Source organism: Sprattus sprattus (assembly GCF_963457725.1).
Source record: "Sprattus sprattus genome assembly, chromosome: 13".
Lineage (NCBI taxonomy): Eukaryota > Metazoa > Chordata > Actinopteri > Clupeiformes > Clupeidae > Sprattus > Sprattus sprattus.
The window spans coordinates 3558897-3568329 of record NC_137911.1 but is presented as its reverse complement, the minus strand read 5'-3'; positions in this window follow the sequence as shown (position 1 = coordinate 3568329).

The window sequence follows — 9433 nt, the reverse complement described above, 5'->3', positions numbered from 1 at the left end:
ATTTTGAAATACCCTTCAGCTATTGATGAAGATGACACCCTTGTATTTGCATTGGTTTCGTGCTGTATATACTATGCCCCAACGTTAGGTATAACATCAGGTCTATATTTGTTTTGTTTAGATTGGAGATGAGATTTGAGTGTCTCCAGTATCGCTGCCTCAGGGTTAACTAATGTTAAACCCATGCTAATTGTGAACCACCCTTCCATGAAAAAGAAAGCACACTAACAGTGTTTTCAGTCCATCTCAGGCCCCCCAGGTGCCACTAATCCAGAACATAAAGGCAACTGTTAAAAGTCCACCAAACTAGTCTGCAAGCATTGTTCCCTGCAGCCAAATCAACTCACATGTCTAAGGCCTGCATTCATCCAGTGGCCGTGGTGAGCGCTTGTGCCTGACATGTCTTAGAACAACAACAATACATTCAGGCCCAATGACTAATGCACAGTGTGACCTCATAACACATTGTGCCACCAAAGCAAAATTCCACTCGGTGACTTTTTCCTCCAAGCATCCAGCTTAAACTAATCACTTCAGATAGAGGCGCACATGCCTGCACCCACTGAGCCTCAACTTAGAGGACACAGTCGACAATCACAGCACATTATGTCTCAAAGATACATTTAGCTGAAAATACATTTTGTTGCATTCCCTCACAGCAAGCTGCTATTTCACGAGGGTCCGATTTCTTACTCCAATTATACTGATAACAACCAATGGAAGATAATAATGTAGTCAAAGTAAGAGGATGAAGCCCCTCACTTTCACGTCTGAGGGTGGTGGGACAGTTGTTTCTTTTTGCAAGGCAAGTATGTGACACTATTTCTTTTATTTAATAAGCTTGGTAATTGTTTCTGCTAAAAAGGCTTTAACATTTCCTTAACAATCATTTAAGGGGAAACCCTGCAACGTGCTGGAGAACAAATTACAACTGAAACAATGGAATAAAAGAAACAAAAACTGTAATTCAATTTGCTTTGCCAAAAGGTAATGGAATTGCACACAGTAATTATTTAACAGACATTTATTTTCAATTATATTGATAAACAAGACATGATTGGTTACAATTTTCAATTAAACATTGCGTGTAGAGCCAAGTTGTTTTGCAGAATTAATTTGTGGTGGCATTTTTAATATGACACAGTGTTATGATGGAAGTGACTACAAGCATAATAGATGAAGGAGTTTGAATGTTCATCTTATTCTTAAAAGTGTATTGGTTTTTCTGAAATGGATGCATAATTACAAAGACAGAGGACAAAGAGCACATTCAAAAAATAAGTCTTTTGTTGTTGAACCAGTATGCATTTTCTTGTTGAGAAATGTAGTATTCTGTCACTGTACCACTGTGCAGGTTTTATACCACTGCTCAAATACATTTACCAAACTGTTGAAAACTAACACACATATACCACAAAAATAACACACATATAGCACATAAATAACACACATATAGCTTGTTGATGTTGGAAAAAACGTATTTCTGATAACCTACATAAATTGAACACCATTACAGCTGTGGAAATGTCTAATGCTTCCAATGCTATACATTTACCTCTGCTACTGTGATAGATCAGGAGACATTCAAAAATGGATAACATCATGTTTAACTGAATGTTATTTCAGAATTTGTGATTCGCAAATCACAAAAAGCATATTCCTCTACTGTGATGCTCTTTCTCAGATTAAGTTACAATTTAAGCAGTCTGGGATGGAAGTAAAATGCGTTTTTGTTTTATTGTCTGCTGAATCACTTGAAATGGTGGTGTAATGTGTGAACAATTACAGTTTTAAACAGTTTCATTTATTTCCAAATACAATTCCTCTTCAATGCCATCATCACCAACATCATCCTCATCCTCTTTGGAGGAAGATATTTTCTGTGAAAAAATTGAGAAGTTATGACTGTGTCAAAAATATGTAAATGGGAATGGGATATGTAAATAAGTAAATGGGACAGGTTTTTCTGACATCATGGTTCATTTCTATTTATGTTTCATGTGAAGATTTTAACATGGCTTCTTTCCTTCTTTTCACCACAAGAGGTCAATATTGGCACATATTTGAGCAGAATGGAACGGTAGAGTGGGGTGTTCACACAGTTTGTCTCTGTAAACATGTGCTCATTGAAGTAGATATACATACATTTTTCCAAATCACATCATTTAAGATGAAAACTCATCCTAGCATAAATTTGAAAAGGTTTTTTTACATTTGGTAAAAATCAAGATAGCATATCAAAGGAACCTAATCAGACTGGGACAAAAATACTCAGTTTACATCAACAACAACAACAACAACAATAATAATAATAATATTATTATTAATAACAACAATAATGATAACAACAATAATAATATTAATTCATAATAATATTCTTTCTGATTATATCCCCAGGTGCTTTCCATAATTTAGAATTTACAATCATCCAGAATCATCATAAAATAAATCGTGTCTGCATGAAATGGAGTGAAATATTACAAAACACATGAAAGAACACACAACATTAAAAATTAGCTATTAACACTAACATGCTAAATATATATAATATCATGTGCAGCATAAAATATCTGGATAGAGTAAATTCAAATTATAATTAGAGACATTACGACTGCCTGTGATTTTACTATAAATTGTACCTCATTTAGATTTCAGTAATTTTAATTACACATGATATTTTTTTCTATAAGTGGTACTTCTAAAGCTATTCATCGACTGGCTGTAATATTGTGAAATGTAACAAAACAAATGTTTCCTGTCTCAAAACTAGTCGTTTCATCCACATTTACTGGAAACAAGGAATAGTATCAAATATATATTTAATATTTATTCATTAAATGTGTATGTGCACTTCAGTACACATTAAAACAAATGGAATGGCATTTGCACCACCAATGATGGTACAAAGAAGAATGACCACACATCTGGAAATCTGGTTATGTTTTGGACAAATACAGTATGTGAGGATCTATGAACAGTTTGAAACAGACTGAAGAAGATCATAGCTGCTTCTTTGACTCATCTTGCCGATGAAGATGCAGTGTAATTTGGGTGGAGTTGCTGGGCAACCTATGCATGTTTGGGGAGCTGAGATTTGGAAACACATGCTTAGATGGGTAGAGAACTTGAGTGGCAAAGAGAACTGACTTTTGCCTGCCCTTCAGACAGACACTTCTTGGCATAGCTTTACATGATCACCAGTAAATCTTTATTAATTTTAATTGGGATCCCCATTTAAAAGAGCAATTAAAGCGGATTAATCGAGCCCATCCCGTATAATGTCTTCTGTTAATTAGTTTGTCAGCACTGTTTTAATATCGCCTAATGACTTCATATTTCAGAGCTGACATTAAAGAGATGCTGAGAGAAAAGAAAGGGCCTTATCGAAGTGTGGTGCTTTCATGAGAGATGTCCTCCCACTGCATTGCAAGGTCGAGGGTTGAGAGGGGGCTCTGAGGGAGGCAGCACTGGACCACAGGGCATCAACACACTCCAGGGAGACTCACAGAAACACTCACACACATACAAGCATGCTCAAACACACACATTGACAGGATATACAGTCTAAATACTGCACACTTTAAGACCTATGTCCTCTTAATCAGTGAGGGCACTTTCAACATAAGGTCAAAAAGATTTCATGACCTTCTTGGTCACAGAGAGACTTGTGATATACTGTGTTTCAAGACACAATTTATTTCTTGCTCATTCATTATTTTGTTCCTCTATTTTTTTCCCCTCCTAGCTGTAATGTCTTTGCAAATGTGCAAAGAGGGTAAAAATGTATTTAAGGTCCAAAAAGCAGTGTACACTTTAGTTCTTGTTTGTGTTATACGGTGTGATCCACAGAAGGAGGCCTGGATGACCTCCTGCTGACCTGTCCATCTGAGAGCCCCTCAAGTGACTGGGCGCTGCAGGGAAGCACTCTTCATTTGCATCTGTCACCACCAAGACCCAGGTAAACACATCACAAACATGGGGCCCTTTAGCTCGTCTTCTCCCAATGAGCAGTGTCAGGGCTCAAGACCTATGCTCCCCAAAGAGAAGGACAGTGGACTGGTGGACAGGTGTCTGTCATTTTAGGGTCAGGAAACGTACACTTGTATGTTTTATTTTATTTTATGTATTCTACAAGTTTATTTAACATGGGCAGTGCACATTAATAAACATAAGAATTGGTTTAAGCTGCTGCTCTTTTTAGAAGATCCTTTAAAGTCCCTAATCCCTCATGTTTGGACAAAATCTCCCAAATGCCTTGACCGGTATAGACATGCAAAGGCTTGACCATCAATAAAGAGGTGGTAGCGTGCTCTGTCACACGCTACCTTTACACGGTCACACACAAACATTGTCAGTAGCTGGGTTTCCATCCGACTTATTCACATCTTTTATGCGCATTCATGAAAATTCTGCTAAACAAAATGTGAATCAGTGCACATTTCCGTCAGCTATGCAAATAAAAAAAACACTCTCCTAATCAAGGGAGTGATTTGAACAGCTGAGGGATCAAAATGAAAGGTTGTCAGGAGTTTACACCTGATAAAATGTCAACAAATGCGAATCTATGCATATAAACCCGCTTCCATCAAACATGGTTGCATTATACCCTATGCGGACTCGAGTTAATCTACCCCCTAATGGCAAATTGAATTCATGTTTGCAGTAGAAGATTTTAAGCGAATTGCAGTCAGGATTTCTTATCGGAATTGTCAAAATGCGCATTAAAAAGTTGGATGGAAACCCAGCTAGTCACACACACAGCAACCCTCAGTTAGTGCTCTATTAGTGATGCTGGATAAACATAATAAGCCTCAGGAACAGAGAAGAGGGCACTGCTGCTTTCTCCATCTGCCCAGCCATCTGAGAAGCACCCATATGTTAGCGCCCCTTCCCCCATCCAAGGCTCACAGTGGCTGCCCGAATTTACACCGTTCAGCACTGACCCCCTGTCATTCTGATCTGCTGAGCTGGGAATGGGGTGGGAGGGCGGGGGGGGGGGGGGGGGGGGGGGGTGCTGGTGTGCATGCAAATTTCTTCCAATGAGTTGGCCTAATCAAACTTGATAATCAGCAAACAAAACACAACACCCTACAACCTATTTCCTTCATACAGTCAAGATACCCCACTTTTTCTAATGCCTTGTTCTTCACGTTTAAATCCATTGATATGAGCATTTTTAAGAGGGTTTGAAGAGTTGAAAAGAGAATAGACTCCCTGTGAAAAGGGTTAAGAGAGAGAGAGACAGGTGATGATGTTAGAATAATAAACTGAGGGAGAAAAGTGAAAAGTGAAAAGTTTATCAGAAAACCAACGGGGAAAAAAAGAGCTGATAGGATTTATAGCAGCTCTGGAGTGCATCCTTGCTAATTTGAGCTCGCCTCTCCCACCTCCGCGCCTCTCCAACCCCATTCATAAATCTCCCTCCCATTATCCCACTAATTAGCCAGGATTACAGGAGCATGTAATGCCCCCACTTCTCCATGGATTGATCGGAGGAAGGTCTCTTTGTTTTGAAATCACTTTCTGATTGATGTACAGAGTCCTGGTTTGCAATTGTAATGGCCCAGATGTTAACAATCAAATGTGTTTCCGCTCCAGGAAGTAACAGTCTGTCATGGAAGAGAGACTAGCAGAGCGTGTAACAACACATCACTGGGGTGCAGGAAGTGGGGGTGGGGGTGGGACTGGGGTGTAGACACAGTGGTAGGACAGCGGCAAAAAAAGACTAAACTGTCTCGCCTCCTGTACAATATTCAACATACTACCAGTTGGGTGCCATAGATCTTTAAATGGTCACACTATGTTGTTTTTTTCAGGCATTTTCAGATGTTCTGAGGGTTATGTACAGTACATTTGGTAATAGTAGTGGTTGTAGCATAGTTACATGGAGCACCACAGCATGTTTGCTGATCACACACACACAGATGCACACCTCCACAAACCCGTATTTACCTGTTCACATGCATGCACGCACACACACAGACACGCAACACGTAATGTTAGAGCAGAACATATTCAGAAGATGCTAACTGAGTGGCAGATGGAGCCTTATTGATACCCAAAGCGTCTACCTCTGCATACCTCTGCTTCCACCTTTCAACTCAGAGCTTTCGCAGCTGAAATTGGACTTTGGTGCTACACCAGTAGAGGGCACAACTGTCTTTCCCATCTTCAACGTTGACACTCGGACACTCGTTTTCTTTTTCTTTTTCTAAATCACTTTTTGGGATATTTGATGGATATAGCAGCAGATCATGAGTGAGTGATAATTGAAGTGAAGATATCCCACGCTAACTGTAGTGAAAGGTTATTTATTACAACGACACAAGGCAAAACAACAGCACAACTGCACTGACCTAATAAAAGGGAGGGTACCAGTTAGCTTACCAGAGTGGTGAATAGTGGAAATAGGATTCACTTTCCAAATTGTGATCAGGTACAGCTGGTTTGAATCCAACATGTAGCCTGCTTTTCTGCACTCCTTGAGTTGTTCATTATGTGTTTTAGGTTTGTGTTTGGGGACAGGTGTCCAGACCTTCATTTATACATGTAAATGTTCTGTTTTCTCCCTGTTCATTTATCCAACAAGTGAAATCCTCTCTCTCTCTCTCTCTCTCTCTCTCTCTCTCTCTCTCTCTCTCTCTCTCTCTCTCTCTCTCTCTCTCTCTCTCTCTCTCTCTCTCTCTCTCTCTTTCTCTCTATGTGTGTGTGTGTGTCTAATGACAAAATGTGAGACCCCTAGTGCTGTCCATGGGCTGCCATGAAGGACCATGATATTGATGGCTTGCTGTTGTACTGTAGGGAGGCACAGTGCCCAGAGGCAAATGCCTTCTGCCACAGACAGCTGTTTTGCTTTCGTCTCATGGAGGATACAGAGTTCACCAGTCAATGCAGACCTTTAAAAAGATCATCAAAACACACACCACATGAGAATGATGCTTTTGTTTCCTATACAACATTGTCAAGTGAGTTGAGCACTGCCTTTGTTAGCAAATAAAAACTGACAGGACATTTTTTTAAATGCTACTTATGTGAGTGTCTGTAACCTGTAATTCAATATAATTGAGGTGAACTGTTTGAGTGGACAGTCACAGTCACCTTGCATATTGTCAAATAAAGATGATTACCTGAAAATGCAAGTCCTGGACAGCCCACAAATACACTCTCCAGTGTTCAACTCCTCAGCTTCAAGTGGAGCCCTCCCTCATCAAATGGAGACATGCCTATTGTGGTCATAACTATTGTCATTAAACCACTCCACTACATCTCATTTACAGAGAACAGACAGATCAGTACAATCCATAATATGTCGTCCATCCAAACTCAGCACAGTCCAGTAGCTTTCAGGTCCCAAGGCTTCCAAGCCCTGGTTTCACAGTTTATGAGTTATGGGGTCACGTCTTTTTAACTGTATGTATGCACTTAAATCATGCTAAACATTATTCTACACTTAACATTATATTTATGAGAAAAAAATGTGCATACTTCTGCGCATGGTGCCATTTGCACAACATTTGTAATCTGCACACTTGCGATACCAAGAGCAACTAACAGTGATGCAGAACATTCAGGACCTCTTGCCCATCTATTGTTAATTGTGTAGGCCTATTACTGCCGTAACTGATCTACCAAAGTAGCTATCATGCCAGCTGTCTGGGAGGGAAGGGACCACCCGGTTGACTTCAAGGACATTCAAGCCTTCAAGCACAAAGGCCAATAGCATAGTATTTCTTTCTTCATTAGGCGTGTATTTCTTATCACAACTAAGCAGGAGCGGGAGAGAATGTACATTTGAGAAAAGCTTATTGTGACCCTTAGGTACTCATATGTTCTTAAACTGTGTACTCAGTTGCTGGCCCAGACATGACTTTATCTCAGTGATGTAACCCAATTGGAAAGCAGGTGTCAAAGCGACATTAGAATGCTAGTATGAGCATAGCTTTCTCCTCCTCCACTCCTCTCCACTCCACTTCACTCCACAGGTGATTGATGTCAGCCATCTGGGGCAGCAACACCGCTCCCAGATGAGCTCCCCAAACAAACCCTCTCCCCTGGAGGTGGACCCATCTAGATGCTCCTCCTTGCCACTTCCCTCCATACCGAATCCCAGATGGGTCTAGTGGAAGTAGTTAGACAGCGGAAAAACTCACTCCACCCCAGGGGGCACCTGCTGCTCAACCAGGGACAAATGGTGACACGCTTCTGCTCTCGTGGTAGGTGAGGTGAATGGCTGAGGGGCTGCTGGAGATAAAAACAGAAGGGAATCTAACAGATCCTTCTGTCTGGATAAACACTCAGGTTGGGTGGGCATCTGGGGCGATAGAGAGACAGACAGATAATTAAGGAGAGGAGCAAGAGGCAGAGAGGTACCATGAGTGTCACAGGGATTCTGCTTTGATTTTGTAATGCAATAAAAACCATGCATTAGTACACAACATAATGGCTTTTCCCCAATGAGAGTTACTGCTTCTTTGGTAAAAGACGTATTTTTCTTAAAATCAATACTATTGAAATTCATATAAAGTATACAGACCACTTTTATACATGACAGGCTTTTGGAAGGACTTTTACAGGCTTTTTATGGCAATGTTTCTTATTGTAGCAAAGAAAGGGCACTGCAGCAATGAAATCCTGCACATGAATGGAGCATAGAAAATTCAGATAGAATTTTTTATTTTATAACAGCTCAAGAATACTGTCCTTGGGACTGAGCAGAGAAGTACATTTAGTTAGTTAGCTACTGTAATATTGCAATACTGTGGGGTAGCGCAAAGGTAATTTAACTTCTGTCAAAAACTATGGAGACACTGTCTTAATCAAATGAAAGTTCTTCACCCTTTCCTGAGAACAAAGGTTTTCCTGCATCTGCAAAATTCAGAAAACAAAACAGAACAAAGATGCCCCACCTCCCCTAAAGATCTTTTCCCCAGTATAAAGCTGACTTGATTGATACACTGTCATTTAGTAAAATAATCTTACAAACCAATGTTGGCTCAGCCCAGTTTTTGCTATGCACCCATTTTTTATGATATATTATCCAACTTAACACACACCCCTAACCATTCACTAGCTGTAATTGAATTAGTTTTTTATCATCATTGTGATTAATAATATTAATTTGTACTAATTAAGAAATGGTGTGAGGTGATAATTAGATTAATGAAATTCGTTTTTACCCCCCCCCCCCCCCCTCTTTTTTGCCTTGTCTTGGTACAAAGACAAAACACATTTACTGATGTTTATCTGGAGATGTGAAATTTCTGAAATTGAGAATCAGGCAGAGACACACAGGCAGAGAGAGAGAGATAGATAGATAGAGAGACGGGGGCGCCATCAGGCTAGTTATAAAACAGTTGGCAATGTGGTTATTGGGACTAATTGAATGTCTTTATTAATGATGAAATGTATACAAATCCTGGGGGGATGAATGCAG